The sequence below is a fragment of the Dendropsophus ebraccatus genome, chromosome 3, assembly GCF_027789765.1.
Source record: "Dendropsophus ebraccatus isolate aDenEbr1 chromosome 3, aDenEbr1.pat, whole genome shotgun sequence".
Lineage (NCBI taxonomy): Eukaryota > Metazoa > Chordata > Amphibia > Anura > Hylidae > Dendropsophus > Dendropsophus ebraccatus.
In genome coordinates this window covers 29,512,950-29,536,315 of record NC_091456.1, presented here as the reverse complement: position 1 = coordinate 29,536,315, position 23,366 = coordinate 29,512,950, and positions in this window count along the sequence as shown.

The window sequence follows — 23,366 nt, the reverse complement described above, 5'->3', positions numbered from 1 at the left end:
TAAAGGGGAACCACCAGCAGGTCAGACAAATCTAAACTGCTGATAGCCCCCTATCGCACACGGAGCACCGAGGAGGAAGGGATGTCTCTTACCTTCCTAATTGGTGCCATTCCCGTGTTTTTAGCAGTGCCATCCTCGACCCGGAGCACCGTTAGGAGCACTGCCCCACCTCCAAAGACTTTATGCAGTTGTGGCCTAAAGGTGTTATCCAGGCTTTAAAAAAACCTGATCGCTTTCTTCTATAAACAGCGTCAGGCAATGTTCACACAACGTCAAAAATTTAGATAAGGCACCCGATTTTGATATTTAAAAAAACTTTCGTTTTTGTCGCGATTTAACTAACTGCCATGGCAATACATTGTCAATGCAAGTCAATGGGAAGATGGATGTCCAATGCACACAGTGTATTGAATAACGGACATTTTTACTGCGGACATTAAAATAATGAACATGATCATTATTTTTGGACGTCTTTTGCAAACAGCGGAGGGGTTTTATTAGTTGTTCACACAGTGTTTCTTTTGTCACTGTTTTTCTCCGTTTTTACTATTAAAATCAATGGACCTTTCAATTAAGCCACACCCAAAGTCCAATTAGTTACCCCAAACTAGAATAATGTATAACCAATCCCTGCTAACAGGAGATGTCCCCGATGATTGGAGAACAGCCAATGTTATACCAATCCACAAGAAGGGGAATAGAGAAGAGCCCAGTAACTACAGGCCAGTGAGCCTGACATCTGTAGTAGTGAAAATGATGGAAACTCTTCTAAAAAAGAAGATAATGGATCACCTAAGAATCAACAATTTGATGGATCCAAACCAGCATGGCTTTACTGAGGGCCGATCATGTCAGACTAATCTCATTGATTTCTTTGATTATGCCACAAAAGTGCTGGATGAAGGTGGTGCTGTGGATATCGCCTATCTGGACTTCAGCAAAGCTTTTGATACAGTTCCCCATAAAGAGCTGATAGAGAAGTTGGAGAAAATTGGACTAAATCCCTGGATAGTACAGTGGATTTGTGGTTGGCTGAAGGAGAGATATCAGAGGGTTGTTGTTAATGGTGTATATTCTGAGCAGAGACTGGTTACAAGTGGTGTGCCACAAGGGTCTGTTCTGGGTCCTATTCTTTTTAATATGTTTGTAAGTGACATAGGAGAAGGGTTGATAGGTAAAGTTTGTCTGTTTGCTGACGACACAAAAGTGTGCAATAGGGTGGATATTCCTGGAGGTGTCAGTAATATGGAAAATGATTTAGCTTTGCTAGATACGTGGTCCAAACAGTGGAAATTGAAGTTCAACGTTTCCAAATGTAAAATAATGCACTTGGGGAGGAGGAATCCTCTATCCGAGTATCACATCGGCAGTACTGTGTTGGAAAAGACTTCAGAAGAGAAGGATTTAGGGGTAATGATTTCTGAAAGCCTTAAAATGAGTCACCAGTGCAACCAGGCGGTGGGGAAAGCAAATCGTATGCTGGGGTGTATAGCTAGAGGTATAACCAGTAGGAAGAGGGAGATTGTGATCCCGCTGTATAGAGCTCTGGTGAGGCCACATCTGGAATACTGTGTCCAGTTCTGGAGACCTCACCTAAAAAAGGACATTGATAAAATAGAACGGGTCCAAAGACGAGCTACAAAAATGGTGGAGGGTGTGAGGCATAAACCATATCAGGAAAGACTTAAGGATTTGAATCTGTATAGTCTGGAGGAAAGACGGGAAAGGGGGGACATGATTGAAACCTTTAAGTATGTTAAGGGACTAAATAAGGTTCAAGAGGGGAGTGTTTTTAGTAAAAAACTGAGCTCAAGAACAAGAGGACACAGTGAGAGGTTAGTTGGGGGAAAGATCAAAAGCAATGTAAGAAAATATTATTTTACTGAAAGAGTAGTAGATACCTGGAACAAACTTCCAGCAGAGGTGGTTGGTAAATCTACAATAACAGAATTTAAACACGCCTGGGATAGACATATATCTATCCTAAGATAATAAGGAAGAAAATACTAAAAGGGCGGACTAGATGGACCCAGTGGTCTTTTTCTGCCGACAATCTTCTATGTTTCTATGTTTCTATGTTAATGTACCAACAGCTGCCATTGCACTGAGGGGAGGCCAGGCTGCTAAATTACGCCCGTTATTTTCGACTCAAAATGATGGACGTTATTTTAAATGAAGCTGAAAAAAAGTTGTGTGAACATAGCCATACGCTAGTCTCCAGTTTGAGTGTGGTTTGCAACTCAGTTTCATTAAAGTAAATAAGTGGTTTTATTTTTCTAATCCTGGATAACCCCTTTCACCGTCTTTTTTATAAAATTCAACGGACCTTTAATAATAATCACCCCCAAGGGTGTTGAATGCAGACATCATTCAGCCTAAACTTAAAGAGACTCTGTCAGCAGGTTTATGCAGTCCTAAGGGTAGCATGAAGTAGTGAGAGAGAAGCCAAACAGAATGATGTATTACAATATGAACAATAAGTAGTCCTCTCCATAATGTGCATGAGCCCAGTAGTCCTTAATATTCATGAGAAGCAGAAAACTCCACCCACCAGCTGCTGATTGGCAGTTATCTATCCATGCTGTGTATAGGTCATCAGCTGTCAATTAGCAGCTGGAGGGCGGGGGTCAGGGTGTGGCAAGAATCCTATTTTCCTGCATATTAGGAGAACGGCTGACCAGAATGATATAAGTAATACACCGATCCGTTCAACATTTCTATCACTAATTCAAGCTACCCTTGTTTAAAGAAGCATAAACCTATTGACAGATCCCCTTTAAATAATTAACCAAAGGCCTTCATTGCAATGCCGACCACAAAAGTGTTTTAACCCCTTAAGGACAGAGCCTGAAATGGCCTTAATGACAGAGACAAATTTTATGAATATGACCAGTGTCACTTTAGTCATTAATACCTTCGGGATGCTTTTACCTATCCGGCTGATTCTGAGATTGTTTTCTCGTGACATATTGTACTTTACATTTCTGGTAAATTGGAGTCGATACTCATAACAAATCTTTATGAAAAAAACCCAAATAATGTGAAAAAATGTGAAAAAATGCATTTTTCCAACTTTGAAACTTTTTTGCGTATACAGAAAGTGGTTATACCACATAAATTATATATTAAATAGCATTAGCAACATGTCTACTTTATGTTGGCGGCATTTATTAAACTATTTTTCATTTTTTTTACACAATAGGGAGCTTAAAACATTAGCAGCAAATTTCCAAATTTTCAGTAAAATTTCAAAATCAGATATTTTTAGGGACCTGTTCAGGTTAAGCTGGGTTCACACTATGTATATTTGAGGCTGTATTTGTGAGGCTGTATAGCAACCAAAACCAGGAGTGGATTGAAAACACAGAAAGGCTATGTTCACATAATGTTGTAATTGAGTGGATGGCCGTCATTTAATGGCAAATTTTTGCTGTTATTTTAAAACAACGGCTGTTATATTGAAATAATGGCAGTTATTTACCGTTATATGACGGCCATCCACTCAATTTCAACATTGTGTGAACAGAGCCTTTCTGTGTTTTCAATCCACTCCTGGTTTTGGTTGCTATGAGGACCTGACTTGAGGACCAAATACTGCCTGAAGTATACAGTGTGTGAACCCAGCCTTAAGGCTGGGTTCACACACTGTATACTTCAGGCAGTATTTGGTCCTCAAGTCAGGTCCTCATAGCAACCAAAACCAGGAGTGGATTGAAAACACAGAAAGGATCTGTTCACACAATGTTGAAATTGAGTGGATGGCCGTCATATAACGGTAAATAACTGCCATTATTTCAATATAACAGCCGTTGTTTTAAAATAACAGCAAAAATTTGCCATTAAATGGCGGCCATCCACTCAATTACAACATTATGTGAACAAAGCCTTTCTGTGTTTTCAATCCACTCCTGGTTTTGGTTGCTATACAGCCTCACAAATACAGCCTCAAATATACATAGTGTGAACCCAGCCTTAAAGTGTATTTGAGGGGCCTGTATGTTAGAAAGCCCCACAAAGCACCCCATTTCAGAAACTGCACCCCCCAAACTCTGCAAAAGCACATCCAGAAAGTGTTTTAACCCTTTAGGGGAGTCACAGAAATAAAAGCTAAGTGTGTAAGGAATTTGAAAATTTTAATTTTCTGTGCAGAGATTTTATTGTAATCCAATATTTTTCATAATTATAAACCTATTACCAGAGAAATGCACCCCAATAATTATTGCCCCGTTTCTGCAGTTTATAGAAATACCCCATATGTGACCCTATTGCGCTATTTGACGCAACCACAAGCCTCAGATATAAGGGAGCGCCTAGTGAATTTCATCGCCTCCGTTATATTTGGTCATTTTTGACTGTACCACTTCAGGTTGGCAGAGGCTCTGGGGTGTCAAAACCTAAAAAACACCCCTAAAGGGACACCATTTAGAAAACTACACCCCTCAAGGAATGTAACAAGGGGTGCGGTGAGCATCTGGACCCCACAGGTGCTTCACAGATTTTCCGAACAATATGGCGTGAAAAAAGAAAAATTTATTTTTTACACTAAAACGTTGTTCTAGCCTTCAATTTTTCATTTTCTTAAAGGGATAAGAGGCAAAAAAAGACAAAAAATGTGTAGCGCAGTTTCTCCCGAGTACAGAAATACCCCACATGTGGCGATAAAGTGCCAAGGGGGCGCAGGACGAGCCTCCAAAGGGAAGGAGCGCCAATTGGCTTTTGGAAGCTGAATTTCACTGAAAAGGATTTCAAGGGCCATGTCGCATTTACAGAGCCCTCGTGCTGCCAAGACACTGGAAACCCCCCACAAGTGATTCCATTCTGGAAACTACACCCCTCAAGGAATCTAACAAGGGGGGCAGTGAGCATATGGACCCCACTGGTGACGGGCACAAATGTGGAACAATGTGACGTGAAAGGGAAAATTTTCATTTTTTCACTTTCATGGCACAAATGTGCCCGTCATCAAGGGGTCCATATCCTCTTTTCCCCCCCTGTTAGATTCCTTGAGGGGTGCAGTTTCCAGAATGGGGTCACTTGTGGGGGGTTTCCAGTGTTTTGGCAGCACGAGGGCTCTGTAAATGCGACATGGCGTTCATCATCCATTCTAGCCAAATCCAACCTCCAAAATCCAAATGGCGCTCCTTCCCTTCGGAGGCTTGCCCTGCGCCCACATGGCGCTTTATGTCCACATGTGGGGTATTTACGGACTCGGGGGAAATTGCTCTACACATATTGCGTGTTTTTTTCTCTTTTAACCCCTTGTGAAAATGATAAATTCAAGGCTAAACCAACATTATAGTGTAAAAAATGTAATATTTCATTTTCACGCCACATTGTTCCACATTTGTGCCCGTCACCAGTGGAGTCCATATGCTCACTACACCCCTTGTTACATTCCTTGAGGGGTGTAGTTTCCATAATGGGGTCACTTGTGGGGGGTTTCAACTGTCTTGGCAACACAGAGGCCTTTTGAATGCAACATGGCCCCACAAAATCCATTCCATCCAAATCCAGCCTTCAAAAACGAAATGGTGCTCCTTCCCTTCGGAGGCTTACCCTGCACCCGCATGGCGCTTTATGTCCACATCTGGGGTATTTACGGACTCGGGGGAAATTGCGCTACACATTTTGTTTTTTTTCTCCTCTTTTAACCCCTTGTGAAATTGATATATTCAAGGCTAAACCAACATTATAGTGTAAAAAATGTAATATTTCATTTTCACGCCACATTGTTCCACATTTGTGTCCGTCACCAGTGGGGTCCATATGCTCACTACACCCCTTGTTACATTCCTTGAGGGGTGCAGTTTCCATAATGGGGTCACTTGTGGGGGGTTTCAACTGTCTTGGCAACACAGGGGCCTTTTGAATGCAACATGGCCCCTCGAAATCCATTCCATCCAAATCCAGCCTTCAAAAACCAAATGGCGCTTCTTCCCTTCGGAGGCTTACCCTGCACCCGCATGGCGCTTTATGTCCACATGTGGGGTATTTACGTACTCAGGGGAAATTGCTCTACACATTAAATGTTTTTTTTTTATCTTTTAACCCCTTGTGAAAATGAAAAAACATGACAAGATTAATAATTTAGAGTAAAAATTTTACAAAAATTACACTAAATGTTGGTCTAGCCTTGATTTTTTTCCATTTCCACAAGGGGTTAAAAAAGAAAATGAACACAAAACGTGTAGGGTAGTGTCCCCTGAGTACGAAAATACCCCACATGTGGGCATAATGTGCCATATGGGCACAGGGCAAGTCACCAAAGGGACAGAGCGCCATTTAGAGGCTGGAATGAAGGATGGAGGCCATGTCGCAATTACAAAGCTCCTGTGCTGCCAGGACAGTAGAAACCCCTGACAAGTGACCCCATTCTGGAAACTACACCCCATAAGGAATCTAACAAGGGGTGCAGTGAGCATATGGACCCCACTGGTGACGGGCACTTACGTAGAACATGTGCCGAGAAAATAAAAAATACAATTTTTTTCATTTTCACGTCCCAAATGTGGCCGTCACCAGGGGGCCATATCCCAGCTGCCCCCCTTCTTAGATTCCTTATGGGGTGTAGTTTCCAGAATGGGGTCACTTGTGGGGGGTTTCTACTGTCCTGGCCGCACAGAGGCTTTGTAATTGCATCATGGCATCCTCTAATGGGAATGGCGGCCATACCTACTTAGCTGGGGAAAAGGGACAATTCTAATTTATTTGGGGGTATTAGGCCAATTATTAGTTTATAAGGTTGTAAATGACAGGTGTCCATCAAATTCAACCTGTGTTGATCCAGAGGAAGGCAAAAACCCCTCGTGAGGCAGACGACAGTAGCCTCATCACAGGGGAAAAATTCCTTCCTGACTCCATAATGGCGATCAGAATAATCCCTGGACCAAGGTGACCCCTGAAATAGGAATAAGGGACAGAATTTAGATAATGTAGAACCCCAGTGACGTGTGGTGCGCCTTGAAGCGATCCAGTATGCAGAGGCCGGGGTGATCAGGACAGGTGTCACACTGGTAAATGGCGTCCTTCCTGATCCCCCTGTTACACCCCACTCTGCACTTCTTCTGGGGTCTCCCGTTCTCCTGTGTGGGGGACGTCACCTGGAAAATGTTGTCCTGGTGCGATACGAGGTCCTTCATATCCAGAAGCGCTGGGTCCGCTCCATGGCTGCTAAATATTAGGGCTCTGTTACTACTTCTGATATTTACGGATCGTGCCACAAGCTACAGGGCAGCGAGGGACCGGAAGAGGGGGCGCTGGTATAAAAGTTATCCCCGTACAGGTGGTGACCTTTATCCAGCAGTGGGAAGATCAGTTCCCGGACGACCTTCCCACTAACTCCAAGGATGGGGGGGGGGGAGGGGGCATCTGGGGGCTGCATTCGGGTGTCCCTTCCTACATACACTCTAAGGGTACATGCACACTGCGGAATTGCGACAGATAACCCTTCGTGCATTCCACAGCTGGCACCCGCCGGCGGACTGATGCAGGCGCACGTCTCCACACGTGTCATAGACTCCATTCTATGCACGGGCGGATTCCGCTCTCCGTCCAACGTGTTCATTCTTTGGATGGACGACGGATTCCGCCCGTGCATAGAATGGAGTCTATGACACGGGTAGAGAAATGCGCCCGCATCAGTCCTCCGGTGGGTGCCAGCTGCGGAATGCACAAAGGGTTATCCTTCGCCATTCCGCAGTGTGCACGTACCCTAAATCTGTAAGAGTACCCTGAGGTACTCTCACAGTGTTTGTAGAATTTCACTCCATACCGTCATCTCTTATTGGGACGGTACTGGCGGAAAAGACGTGTCTGGGGGGAAGCGTACGCTACGCTACCCCCAGACACGTCACTGGATGATGAGGATGAATGGAGGAAAGAAGGACCCCCCATTCATCCTCACTGGCTGTTTCGGTGTCGGAGGCAATAATAACGTATCCCTCTGACGCCGAAAACACCCTGGGGGCCATCTTTATACGGGGATTGGTATATGGGGTATGTAGTGGTGTAGTGTCAAACTTTATTCAGTGTAGTGTGGTGTAATGTAGTGTTTTTTACGTGTTTTTTTACAGTAAGTATAAAAAAAAAACCTACGCCAACAAAGGAGTTGCTGATAAATGCCGCACTTATGTGCGGCACTTATAAGCAGACCGTGGCAGTAGGATATAGAAAAAAAACACCCTACGCCAAAAAGGAGGAGTTGCTGATTAGCAGCGCACTTTCGTGCGATGCTGATCAACACTCAGCGGCGATAGGGTGCGGAAAATAGAAAAAAAAAAATTTGGAAAAAAAAAAAACCTTTTTCTACATTCTGAATATCCCTGTAGCTGCTGATAAGTGTATTACACATATCAGCCGCTAGGGGGCAGCAGAGCGCAAAATCCGGAAAATGACGAGGCTGGAGCCGAAAATAGCCGAAAGAAGACGACGGGGACCGCCGGAAAGACCCGAAGACCGAACGGAATGACGGAGGACGCCGCGAACCCGGAAGACGCCGATCAGGAGCCCGGGACAGGTGAGTAATGTACAAATACCCCGCTCTGGACCCCTCGGCTACCTAGCTGAGGGGTCCAGGGCAGGTATTTACTATATTGTGGGACTCTGATCGCCGTGCCACCGGCCCGATCGCCGTGAACGGCCGGCCGGCCGTTCACGGCGATCGGGCCGGTGGCACGGCGATCACCATTAGTTTTTACAGTAATGGCGGTCGGTGCCGTCCTCGGACAGCACCGACCGCCATTTTTTTCCGGGTCATCGGGTCACCGATGACCCGGAAAGGTTCCGATCGCCGCTATTGGCTGATCTGAATTGATTAGCCTATAGCGGCGATCGTAAGCACGGGGGGTGTTAACCACCCCCCGTGCCGTGAAGCTAAGATGGCCTGCTATGATTTATAGCAGGCCATCTTCCCCGATCGCTGTGTGTGAACACGCAGCGATCGGGGAAACATCGGGCGTACCCATACGCCCGTTTGCGTTAAAGCCCAGGCAACGGGGGCGTATGGGTACGCCCGATGTCGTTAAGGGGTTAAACAATGGCTGTTGTTTGGTACTCAAAACAACAACCATTATTTCGAGTATCAAATAATGTTCATTAAAAATCGTGTAAACGTAGCCTTAGATAGATAGATAGATAGATAGATAGATAGATAGATAGATAGATAGATAGATAATGGAAATATACAAATAAACTACTAAATTTTATCTATAGGTATTTCTGTACACTCTGAATACATGTACACTAGAATTCATATACAGTGTAAAATGAAGGTTTTACATTTTCAACACTATGAGTGAAACTCCATGATGTTGCTATGATTTGTTTAACAGCTCAAAATATCGCTCTAAATGGGATATTTGAGCTAAAAGTATAACATTTCAATAAAAAAAAAATATTATCTGGGTGGAAACAGGCTTTTTTTGCCCCAACAAACCGGTCTACAGTACTTTAAAACTACTTACAAAATGCGATCTGTAAGCCTTTTGGGGAAATAGTAAATCCTCTCACATTTTTAACTGTTTCATTGCCAGTGCCTTGATAATATTTCCTTTTGAATTCCTTTAAGGTCGACATGCAACATTTGTATTCTCCATTATTGGAAGATTAGTAGCTGGTAAATATATCACCAAATTGGTGACTTCTGCAAATTTAGGCAGGACTTTTAAAGTAGTTTTTTTTTTTTTTTTTCATCTAAAAGCTATAAAATGAAATTGCAGAACTGTGGATACATTATGAATTGGATACAATCTCTCCAGAAAATATACAGCTGTATAATACCATATGAACAGGGAATCATTCTAAGACACTGTAACAAGACATTCCCTATAGTCAAATGGTTATTCAATTGTATTCTTCCCTAAATAGAACTTAAGGATTTGGCAACAACTTCTTATGAATGATTATCATTATCAAGGTATTTCCTGAGTTTAGAGCCAAACTATGATATGGACATTACAGTATGTACTTCTCTACAGAACAATTTTGCTTTTCTGTCTATGGGAAATTTCTATTAAATGTATTGAGTAATATAGCTTGTTAAAATAAAGACATCATACTCGAAAATGAGCGTGTTTAGTATGTGACTGATTTGAATTATTGTAACATTAAAGGAGAATTTCTGCAAAATAAAAAAAAAAGCAGGCAAAGGGCTGCAGGAAAAAAAATAAAGTAAACTTATACATCCCCATGCCTTCATAGTGCTGCTCCCCAGTCCCACTGATGGCCCCCGGATGTCTTTTTTGGTTGGGATAGAGGTACATTGCGTACCTATTTCTTCCCCATCATAGCCTGGCTGAATGTTTGCCCACTCAGCCAGTCAGTGATTGGTCGTTTGGTATCTCGCTCCAGTCACTGATTGGCTGAGCAGTAGTGATGAGCGAATACTGTTCGATCAAATAGATATTCAATCGAATAGTGAGATATTTGAATATTCAATATTCGTACGAATATCCCGTGAATATTCGATAAATATTCGATAAGCGTTCAAATCCCCCAGCTTCCGGTTTTGCCCTCCAAATGGACAAATAAATGTTTTTCACTAATCAAATACTTGTTCCCATAGACTTTAATGGGATCGAATATTCGATCAAATATTCGCGGGATATTCGTACTAATATCAAATATTGTAATATCTCACTATTCGCTCATCACTACTGAGCAGGCAATCAGCACATGATGTTGCAGCTGGAAGAGCTGGACCTTCGAGTAGTGCTACGGGGCAAGGGGACTGGTAAGTTTACTTTGTTGATTATTTTCCTGCACAACCCTGTTTTCCTCCTTTTTTTTGTTGTGGGACTCCGGGACTTTGCATTGATGTATAAAATTTGAAAGAAAGGTGACTGACCTCAGTGACACAGAGGCCAGGTGGCCAATTAGAGCTTCTAAAACGCAATGGAGAGTTATTCAAACTAGATACTGTGATCTGGATTTTAATTAGGCTGTTTCTTTGTCTCTCCTGGTTCTGACCCTTGGTGTATTTACTGGTTTTCCTTTTAGTCTCTTATTTGTGGGCTGAATTTGCTGTTTGTTACCTCAGTAGTATAGGGACCATTACCTGGTTGTGGTCTGCCATTTATGGCAGCACATCAAGTAGACAGGGACAAAGCCTCAGTTAGGGCTCACTAAACCTCCCTTACATGACTAAGGTAGTATATATAGGAAACCCTAAAGGTTGATCTAAAAAACAGTATTCAGGATTAAAAGATTTATACTGCTTATCAAAATGTGTGTTAGAGTTAAGCAAGCAACAAAATACCTGAATACCTGAGTCAAGTATTTTTTTATGCAGGAGTGCTTGATTACAGTAACGAGTAACAAGATTTAAGTATTTAACCAGTCCCCTGCTCGACAGAAGAAAGGGTAAGGCTGGGTCCACACTACATTTTTGCAATTAATTTTTTTTTTTCATCAGGTTTTTTTTTTTTTTTTTTTTGGTGGTGGTGGGGGGCAGATGGAAAAAAATGAATGTATTTGTGTGCATCCATTTTTGACTTCCATTATTCCAAGGTCAGCTAAATTTTTGTGTTTTGTTTTACTGGAAGTTAATGGAAAAATAGATCAAACTGGATGCACACAAATGCATCTATTTTTTCCATCCGTTTTCATCATTTTTTTGCAAAAACTAATGAAAAAAAAAAACGGATTCCAAAAATATAGTGTGGACACAGCCTAACTGGTTCATCTGAAAGTGACAGTCTTACCTGTAGCGTGTTAATTCAACCCCCTGGGGGCCAGACTGTGCTCTGTTTGATGGAAGGGAGTGGGGGAAATATACTTAATACTTTGGTCTTCAACCTGACTTCGCTATTGCCGCTCAGCCAATCAGAAGCCAGAGTCACAATACGGCTGCAGTTGCTGATGACCTCTACAATGGGTATATTTTCCCCTTTCCCCGGAAGGTCGGGTCTTCATGATATGGAGCAGCAGTCAGGTGATAATGCATTATCATCAAATTTTGTCTTCGTATTCCTGGAGACCGGACTAATTACCAGAGGATCTCTCCACTGATCTAGAAGGTCCGATTGTGACAAATACACTATATTAAGGTCCAGCCTTTCAACAAGCTTTTTGTACATGCAGTACTTGAGCATTGAGTACTTTCGAGCAGTCCGATACTTGAGCAAACTATACTAAAAATCTGTAATGTGTGCATTTAGGGCAATCCCAGAAGACAACTATATTTTTATTTTAATTTTCTGGGTTGATATGCCTTGTTTTTATCATAGAATATATTCTCAGTTTACTGTATGTGCTGCTGTAAAGTATACTAAATATATCTACTTATTAATTTAATGAATTTGTCACAACGTATTGTTAACATGTTTGGCCTTTGTACCGATATTCTGCACTATTGATTAATTGGATTCTTTGCATGTAAAAATGAAATTCAGCTTGCTTATTGTGGCTCATGTTCAGAGCAAAATTACAGACAATGCTAATTTTACTTCGATTTTATACAGGAAAAGGGGATATTGCTGTTCTGCTCTGTCTGTTCTTCTAAGCTACAAAATGTTCTTTTGCTTTTGGCTTGGGCTTCCCATTTTTAGTATAACCTTCTTCAGTAATAAAAAGCATGTGTCCCAAATCAATGCAATCGCATATCAAACAAAAATCAACAAAAGTAACTAGGTTATTTTTTTTTTTAACTTCACAAAAAAAAAGAAAAAAAAGTCTCAGCATTTATGAAATTGTATTATTTTACTGTGAACGTTAGTCTTTTGGAAAAAGACCACAATATTCAGGTCAAAATGCAAGACTCAGTATGTGAGAATTATAAAAATGATGATGGTTATCTTGGAACAGAGCAAAATCAAAAAATGTTTATGTCTTATATCTTTGGTTGAACTTCTTTACTTCAAACAAGTTTTGCACTGTGTTTTATCAATATTTTATCCAGGAATTATCCATGGAATTTCTTCCAAGTTTGTCTGGTTAACACCCACCCACCCCTATGTAGACTACTAATTTATTCATATCATTACCCAGTATGAATTTCTATAACTCAGCTACTGACTAGTCGGGGTCACTCTAGGTCTGTATGACTGGTGCTCTACCAAACTATGTATTCTTTATGGGAGTCAGGGCTATAAATTACTTTTGGGATTTAATTTGGCTTTAACCACATGCCATTAAAGGGAACCTTTCACCCCCCCATGCCAGGGTGAATGCCGCCCGACCCCCCCGCTAGAGACCCTTATACTTACCCCTTCTCTACAAGTACCGCACCGGTCCTGGTACGGAGATATCCCTCATCTGGACTCATCTCTGGAGCGCATATGCCGGGCTTCTGACGGGGATCTCTCTATCCCGGGACTGGTTCCAGGCACGGGACTTGGAGAGAAGGGGTAAATATAAGGGTCTCTAGCGGATGGGTAGGGCGGCCTTTACCCTGGCACAGGGGGTGACAGGTCTCCTTTAAGGTTTTATATTTAAATATTGGAGGCTATGTTTGCAGTAAGTACAATAAAGAGAAAATATGTCTATTTTTTCTTTTTTAAATAATGTCTGTTATTACCGAATTATAATTGAATTCAATGGAATGTATGGAAGTCAATAGAATGACAGCCACCCAATATTGTATTAATAATGGTCGTTGTTCATGGCAGCTGTCAAATTAATATTCATGCCATTTATTTGCGCTGTGCCGTAGTGTTTTAGAGGCCGTCATTGCAATGACTGTATATTTTTTCACTTTTCTAGTACAATGCACCTTCTGTACACAAACTTTTTTAATACTTTATAAGTGCCATGTAGCTACATTATAAATATTGTTAGTAACAGTAATTTTGTTATTGTAGATTTGGCACTCAGTGAAATCAAGGTTAGTCCCTCTAAATCAATTCTTTTTTTTTTTTTTTTGTTTCACTTTTAATATGTTGCTATAAGAAAACATAATAAAAATGTTATGCTTACTTCTCCACGATGCAGTCTCTGGGGTCCTCTGCTGTCTGTAGCCACGTTACTTCTAAGACAAGCTCATTTTGGGTGTGACAGCCTGCTCAGCCAATCACTGGCCGCAGCACTGTCCTGTCTCAGTCAATGATTGGCCGAATGGTCTGTCACTCCTGAAACTAGCTTGTTCCAGAAGTAACAGCAGCTACAGACTGCTAGGGACACTAGTGATCACATAGCAGAAAAGGTAAGCATAACATTTTTATGTTTGTCTTATACGGCAGCAACATGTTAAAAATGTGCACGCACCAGAAAACTCTTTTAGTACTTATTTGGATAACTAAATATTCAAAACTTGGAATCTTTTCAAGCCGAAATCAATATCCACTTTTCCTTCCACATCTCCCAGGCTTAATATAGTAGATTTTCCCCAATTAATCTCTAACCCTGCATATCTACCGAATCAAATTTCTCCAAAATTCTAGGTAATCTACCACCTGGATCCTGGACAAACATCAACAGATCATCAGCATAGAGAGTTATTATAGTGCTTGAAAAAGTACTACATTGTTATCCGTATTCTTCTTCTTTTTCTTCAGTTTCTTCTTCCAGCCATTCTTCTGCGATTAATACAGCCCGAAACCGCTTTGCGCACAGAGTCCGTTCAAACTGCATTTCGAAGCCCTCGGCGTTGACAGGTGTGCTATTTATTTTCCTAATTTCCCATAGGAAATAATGGCCCATTGAAAATAATGGCCACACTGTAAACGCTAACAGCCAATCACAGCACATACAATACTGTTCAAAAGTTTGGGGTCACATTGAAATGTCCTTATTTTTGAAGGAAAAGCACTGTACCTTTCAATGAAGATAACTTTAAACTAGTCCTAACTTTAAACAAATACACTCTATACATTGCTGTGGTAAATGACTATTCTAGCAGTAAATGTCTGTTTTTTGGTGCAATATCTACAAAGGTGTATAGAGGCCCATTTCCAGCACTTATCACTCCAGTGTTCTAATGTGTTTGCTCATTGGCTCAGAAGGCTAATTGATGATTAGAAAACCCTTGTGCAATCATGTTCACACATCTGAAAACAGTCTAGCTCGTTACAGAAGCTACAAAACTGACCTTCCTTTGAGCAGATTGTGTTTCTGGAGCATCACATTTGTGCGGTCAATTAAACGCTCAAAATGGCCAGAAAAAGAGAACTTTCATCTGAAACTCATCAGTCTATTCTTGTTCTTAGAAATGAAGGCTATTCCATGCAAGAAATTGCTAAGACGTTGAAGATTTCCTACAACGGTGTGTACTACTCCCTTCAGAGGACAGCACAAACAGGCTCTAACCAGAGTAGAAAAAGAAGTGGGAGGCCGCGTTGCACAACTAAGCAAGAAGATAAGCACATTAGAGTCTCTAGTTTGAGAATCAGACGCCTCACAGGTCCCCAACTGGCATCTTCATTAAAAAGTACCTGCAAAACACCAGTGTCAACATCTACAGTGAATAGGCGGCTGCAGGATTTTGGGCTTCAGGGCAGAGTGGCAAAGAAAAAGACATATCTGAGACTGGCCAATAAAAGAAAAAGATTAAGATGGGCAAAAGAACACAGACATTGGACAGAGGAAGACTGGAAAAAAGTGTTGTGGACAGATTAATCCAAGTTTGAGGTGTTTGGATCACAAAGAAGAACGTTTGTGAGATGCAGAACAAATGAAAAGATGCTGGAAGAATGCCTGACGCCATCTGTTAAGCATGGTGGAGGTAATGTGATGGTCTGGGGTTGCTTTGGTGCTGGTAAGGTGAGAGATTTGTACAGGGTAAAAGGGATTCTGAATAAGGAAGGCTATCACTCTGCAACGCCATGCCATACCCAGTGGACAGCGCTTGATTCGAGCCAATTTCATCCTACAACAGGACAATGACCCTAAACACACCTCCAAATTGTGCAAGAACTATTTACAGCAGAAGCAGCAGCTGGTATTCTATCGGTAATGGAGTGGCCAGCGTAGTCACCAGATCTGAACCCCATTGAGCTGTTGTGGGAGCAGCTTGACCGTATGGTACGCCAGAAGTGCCCATCCAACCAATCCAACTTGTGGGAGCTGCTTCTAGAAGCGTGGGGGCAATTTCTCCTGCTTACCTCAACAGATAAATAGCTATAATGCAAAAGGTGTGCAATGCTGTAATTGCTGCAAAAGGTGGATTCTTTGACGAAAGCAAAGTTTGATGTAAAAACAATGTTATTTCAAATACAAATCATTATTTCTAACCTTGTCAATGTCTTGACTCTATTTTCTATTCATGTCACAACGTATGGTGGTGAAGAAGTGTGACTTTTCATGGAAAACACAAAATTGTTTGGTTGACCCCAAACTTTTGAACGGTAGTGTATGCAAATAGCTGAAATATAGCAGCATATAGAAATTCTTTGATCTTGTTAGGCAATGTATCACAACATCCACACAGTAACATGTCCACTATTGACCAATTGAAGATGTAGAAGATGGAAGGTCCTTAACGATTTTGTCTAACTGACATGAGTAAGATTGTTATGGTAACCGAGTAATGATGTTTACCATTACAAGTATCAGAGTTTAGTCAGTAAAGTAGCAGAACTGAGCCAGCTACGTAGCAGAGCCGATACCCGCACTACGTAGCAGAGCTGAGCCAGTCGTGTAGCAAAGCCAATAGCCGCAATACGTACATAGCAGAGCAGAGCATGACACAGCACAGCTGAGTCAGTGAAGTAGCAGAGGTACCAAAGTCGCATATAAAATGGAGGTACCCAAATAGCTCTTACTGGGACTGTACCCAAGTCACTCTTAAAGGGACAGTACCCAAATTGCTCTTAAAGGGTTGGTACCCAAGTCTCTTTTAAAGGGACAGTACTTAAGCTGGTCTTAAAGGGACAGCATATAGGTCACTCAAAGCAATGGCACCAAAGTCGCTCCTTACAGGACTGTACCAAAGTCACTCTTAAAGGGAGGGTATCAAGGGTTAAATTTTCTCTAAAAGGGAAGTCACTGTTAAAGGGGTGCTCTTTTAAATCACTACGTATTTCCCTGGAAATGCAAATCTAATTTTATCCACAATACCCACAAGACCAAAACCCCTTACCTGCCCACCCTTCCAATCAGAGTCGCAAGATACTTAATATATAGCGCTCTTTCAGAAAGATTTGCCATGGGGGCTGCATAGAGGATGTGGATCCATCTAATAATTTTAGGCATGGAGCGTGGCACCTCCGTTTCTAGATGTAAATTACTCATCACCCTCTTTATATTGGAGAACACTGACCTGCCAGGAATAAATCCCATTTTGGCCCTCACTTACAAGATTTTCTTCACAAACAGTTTAGTGTCGATGTTTAAGAGAGAGAGGTCTATATAAGCCATTTTTTTCTTTTATAGACTAGAGGTCTAAAGTAGCCTTTGGCCCATGAGGGTGAATGGCAGAAAAGGAAGCTGTCATGATCGTGCCTGAAAAGGCATCAGTGCCACCCTCTGCAGTGAAGATCCGACCTCTGCGCCAAAGACTGCGCTTTTGGCATTAATCGGTTCCTGGTTTTACTGTGTTCTCTGCTTATGTCATCTGAGTTCCGATCCATGTTTTCTTTGTTCTCCCTGCACTTTCCTTGTTGTGGTCTGTTCACTGGATGTTATCTGCTGTGTTGTGATGGACAGGTCTCCTCACTTCTGGCTTTCTGTGATTTCTTGTGTGTTTCTTCTGCTCCACCTATCAGCTTGGAGTCCGGGACTTCTGATCCCTTATATCTGTGCCTCTCCCTTCACTCAGTGCCCTTGATAGAGTTGTTCAGCTTGTCTGTCTGCTAGATCCTGCCTTTCCTCAGATTGTCTGTATTCCTGCTTTCCTGATCCCTTGCTTGTTTATTACCTTCTTTATCTTTTGGTTCAGTGTTCTCCTTTAGTCCTCAGTGTACCTTGCTTGTCCTCAGTGTTCCTTGCCTTGTCCTCTAGTTACCTGGTTATTTTCTCTGGTTTCTGTTTCACTGTGTACCTTGTTTACTGTCTGTTATTGCGTATAGTTCCTTGGAACTTTTCTTTGTATCTCCGTTCCGTGTTTATTAATGTTTCTGACCTGGATTTCATGACCTCAACTTTGCTTGTGGATTCTGACTCGTTGACTTCTGCCCGTTTGTTGCCAACCTTGCCCGCCGACTATTCTTTATTGTGTTAGTTTGTCTCGTCTTGTTTTGTGTTTGCACATACTGCAGCGTAGGGAACGCCGCCCAGTTGCGGATGGTCATTTAGGACCTGCACTGCAAGTAGGTAGGGACAGTGTGGAGGGCTGTTAGCCATAGGGCCCACTTGTCCTGTGTCTTTATTCCCTGGGGCCCTGACAGAAGCCTTAGGTAGCCATGCTCCAATATAGTATTCAATTGAATGTGCTCCCTCAGATTTTTCTGGAAACAGGAAAAAAACTGAACATTCAAAAGACGCCTAATGCTTGTGTTGACACTGGTTATATATTAAACACATTTGAGTATACAGTGAGCAGTCATTGAATTACATACAAAATCATTTTGCACAGACAGAGCTGCTATAAGGTTACCTTTCCTTGCCATTCACTGATCACGTTTTAAAGCACTGTGATGTTCCAGGGGACCCCCTAATGTTTCAGGGGTCCTTCCACAACCAGAAAAGCCTATTCAAATACAATCTCTTAGTGAGTGTTTATGTCAGCATGTATCAGTGTATTTAATTCAGTTCTCCTATGTAAAATCATAACCAAATAGCTGATTTAGTAAACTCCACTTTTTTACCATCAGATTGTGTGAGAAAAAGTTTGCAATGTACTACATTCATATGCAGAGCATACATGCGCCTAATTGATGAATGTGAAGGACAATGCATGGGAGGAGAAACCTGCCCCAAACATGTTTATATTGTATCATCCATGTACTCATCTATAAGTAGAGACAATAATTGAACATACAAAGGGACATAAAACTAAAAGTATGTTCCCATGCAAAAAGAAGGGGTCCGAAGAGCCTCAGTTGCGAGTCTCAAAACACGGGAATAGCCAGATATCCCTTCAGGGAAGGAAAACCTGTTGCCAAGGGGTGCCTCACAGTGAGGAGATCACCAAATCACCCTGCCCCTTAAGTCCCACTCCATTGTGAGTATTGAAACATAAATACGGAAATACCAGGGTGGCCCCTTATGCGTCAAAGTCTAACTCTGTTTAGAGTATAGCAACATGGCAACGGTTTACCAAAGCCAGGCATCAATGCACAGACAGCTGTTTCGGGGTATTTGCCTCTCATCAGTGTGGCGAAGGATTCTGGCTAACGGGAACAATGAAAAGTAGGGATATCTGACTTTTCCTGTGTTTTGAGACTCGCAACCGAGGCTTCAGTGACCCCCTTTTTTTTGCATTTTTAAATTTATAGGGGGCAATGTATCAATGAAGACTCCTGAGTATTTCATTGGATTTTTTCACTGATCTCTTTGAGCTCAGTGATTGCTGTGTTTTAAAGGTTTGTTCCAATAATGGAAAAAAAAAAACAATAAGATGTTATATTAGAGTAGGTTTCATTGAATAATGGTGTGTAAATGTACTCAATGTAACCCATTATTTGAGGAGAATTGTTTCTTACAGTATATCATACTTTTTTCAAAAAGCCCCCAGGGAAACAAACTGTTGAGCTGCAGAATTGTCTCTGAGGAAACAAACAGCCAATGCTTGGGACTGGAATTCTCTGGGGGACAGAAGAATCTTAAGAAAAGAAGGAAAATACATCAGTGTCAACTTGGGTTTTAAATGGACCACAATTAGGCAGACATCTCCACATAAGCTTTGACAGTTGATTGTTGAGTGTTCTTCTCCAGCTCTACTTGGTTTAGATACTTGGACCCATTCTACTTGGTTTAGATAAGAGTTTTGTTTTCTCATACTTAGTCTATGCTTATATCTGTGATACTGCTACATGTGTGTTGTTATTTAATTTGGGGCACTTTATTATTATAAATATAGGAAAATTTGGGGCACTTTATTGTAATATACAGTGGTACCTTGGTTTAAGAGTAACTTGCATTAAGAGCGTTTTTCAAGAAGAGTTCACAGTTTTTCAAAATTGTAACTTGGTTTAAGAGCATTGCTTTGGTTTAAATGTTATCTGTACTGGGTGGGAGGGGGAGTGGGGGAGGGTCATGGTCTGCACAGCAGGGTCTACAGCACTGAACTCTGACCCAGGAATTCTACATCACCTTCATTACATGTATATAGGAAATAATGTAAACTTGTTTAATTGGTTCCAGCACCTACCAATAACCATAATTAACTACAGAACTGATTTATAGCGTTTAAAAACATTCCAGTAGTCTTATACACAGGCCCATTCCTACCATGAGGCAGAGTGAGGATCCTGCCTCAGGCGGCAGCTTCCGAGGTCCCTGAGGGGGTGGCACAATCCTGCCCTGTCATTGTAGATAAGTCATTTCTGACTTAACAGCCGCCCAGCAGTGTTACAGGACCCCCTCCTGCTCCCTTATCTGGGTCCCGGCTGCCTTATCTCCAAAGCAAACAGTGGAGCATGTGATCCCTGTGCTTCCTCCACTGTGTGCTGCCTGAGCGTCGGGACTGGAAGCAGGAGGAGGAGGGGACTCAGCACGGCAGCCTGCAGAGGTCAACACAGTGTGAAGAACAGGAAACTGACCCTGCAGAGCTGTGTGCTGCCTGTCCTGTGCCCCCCTCCCCTCTGTGTGCTGCCTGTCCTGTGCCCCCCTCCCCTCTGTGTGTGCTGCCTGTCCTGTGCCCCCCTCCCCTCTGTGTGCTGCCTGTCCTGTGCCCCCCTCCCCTCTGTGTGCTGCCTGTCCTGTGCCCCCCTCCCCTCTGTGTGTGCTGCCTGTCCTGTGCCCCCCTCCCCTCTGTGTGTGCTGCCTGTCCTGTGCCCCCCTCCCCTCTGTGTGTGCTGCCTGTCCTGTGCCCCCCTCCCCTCTATGTGTGCTGCCTGTCCCCCCTCCTCTGCACCATGAGCTCTGTCTTCTGAGGTCCTGACTCTCCACAGCCTTCCAGGACCTGTGTAGCCAGGAGACAGATCAGAAACAGAAGGTATGGTGTGAATTGCGTAAGTGTGTGTGTGTGTGTGTGTGTGTAAATGTGTGTGTGTGTGTGCATGTGTAAACATGTGTGTGTGAATGTGCATGTGTGTATTATACAGTAGATATATGCTGGGGTGGGTATGCAGTGTTTCTAGGTGCTGTGTGTTTGGGGTGGTAGGGGTGACTGACTGGTAAAATGGGTCTTTGCTGAGGGAGGGATATGGGTATTTTCTATTAGGAGGTCAGTATCACCAACAAAGATGGTGTTTGGGGGTATTAGGTGATGTCCACCATTACAGGGGGCACCATGCACCATCTCATTCATTGAATATCGACCACAGAGAACCTGTTAGTTCACACAATGGAGTGTGTGGCTCTGGCCATACGCTCCATTGTGTGCAGCGGTGAATTCAGATGTGGGCGCACATGGGTGGGCCCGCACCCAAATTCAGAAAGAATGAACATCATCCAGCCGATACTGCAGTGACTTGATGATCTTCAGTGATACCAGCCGCTCTGTGATCCGGCTGGGTCACAGAACGGCCGGTGTTATACATAGTGTGCACATGGCCTAAGGCACAGAGACAGGGGGAATGATGGTAACTGGTCACACAGCTGGTACATGTGTTTGCATGCAGTATACGCACAGCTGGCACCTACTATGCAGTACATACACTGCTGGCATATATGTTTATGTGTCATACAGTGACTGCTGGTATATTTTTATGTGTGTGGTATATTTATAGCTAATATATACCTATATGTGTGGTATAATTGCTGCTAGTATATTTATGTATGTGTGCAGTTGATCACTAATTATTGGGGGGGGGCGCCATTTTAATTTTCGCCTCAGGCGGCAGAATGGCTAGAATCGGCCCTGCTTATACAGTACAGTAGAAGAAACAGCTCGGTACCTGTGCACAATAGGGGTCTATCAGCAGGTTATATTCGTCTTTAAAACAAATCCTTAATGTACACAAATAGTAGTGAGGAAAATTATTATTGAAATTGAACATATTTGTTTGGATTTGTTTGGATTGCCTTGTCATCTGAAAAGCACTACACTTTAATTTCATAGATTTTTTTTTTTTTTTTTTTCATTTTCAACATATGTATTTCTGAATTTATTTTAGAACAATGTATGGTAAGCTTAATTACATTCACATAATCACATTGAAATCTACCAGTACTATTACAGTCAGATAACACAATATGGCTTTCTGATAGTGAGAACAATTAATGGGTTTTTTACATCGATTGCCTATCCTCAGGATAGCAAGATAATACTTGAACAAGCTTTAAAACTCAGATATACCAAAAACTATACATGTATCTCCTGAAACGTCAGAAGTATGCCAGAGATGCATAGCATGTAAATAAAGATTAGAGTATTTTTTAACCCCTCCATGACCGAGGTAATTGATTACGCTGATGTCCGGGTAAAATTGAAACAAGTCGCTTCCTCGTCTTCTAAGAGCCATAGCACTTTAATTTGTCCACCTACAGGGCTGGTTGGCGTGTCATTTTTCGCGCCATCATCTCTAGTTTTTATTGGTATCATATTGGTATAAGAGAAAAAATTAGTTTTTTTATTAACTTTTTCCAAGTATATAATTAAAAAAAAAATTGCAATCCTGGTGTTTTTTTCCCCGCTTTTCATTCTCGTTGTTCACCATGCTGGAGCAAAATTGTTGTAGTTCAATAGATCGGACAATTCCGCACACTATAATATGTAATATATTTATTTTTTTATATATATATTTTTTTATATTTTTTAGTGTAAAATGGGAAAAGGGGTGCTATAAATCTTTTTAAATATGTTTGAAAACTTTGGGGGAGATTTATCAAAGGGTGTAAAATTTAGACTGGTGCAAACCAGCCCACAGCAAACAATCATAGCTCCTCTTTCCTTTGACCAGAGCTGGAAGCTGAGCTGTGATTGGTTGCTGTGGGCAGTTTGCACCAGTCTAAATTTTACACCCTTTGATAAATCATCCCCTTTATCTTTATTTTTACACATTTAGAGTGGCATATATAAGTCCTTTAGGGGACTTATATATATGCAAAGCCCTGATTGCATCTACTGCTAAACGCTATACAATAGCATAGTATTCATCAGTATTATCCATGATCTGTACATGGCGTCTGCCTAAGAGTAGACTCTATAAACAGATTGAACATCCGATAGGACGGAGGTAAGTGACTTACCCCCGCCTGTCAGCATATGTGATTGGGACCCATTTACAGACAGGAATGTTTATATACGTTTTTTGCTGCACATGGGTGTGGAGGGACTGTATGGCTGATGTGAAGGGGTTAATCACAAAAGCACCCCCTAAAAAACTATTAAAAACATTCTGTACATTGTGCTATATATGCCCCGTACCAGTACTACTCGTAGGCAGATC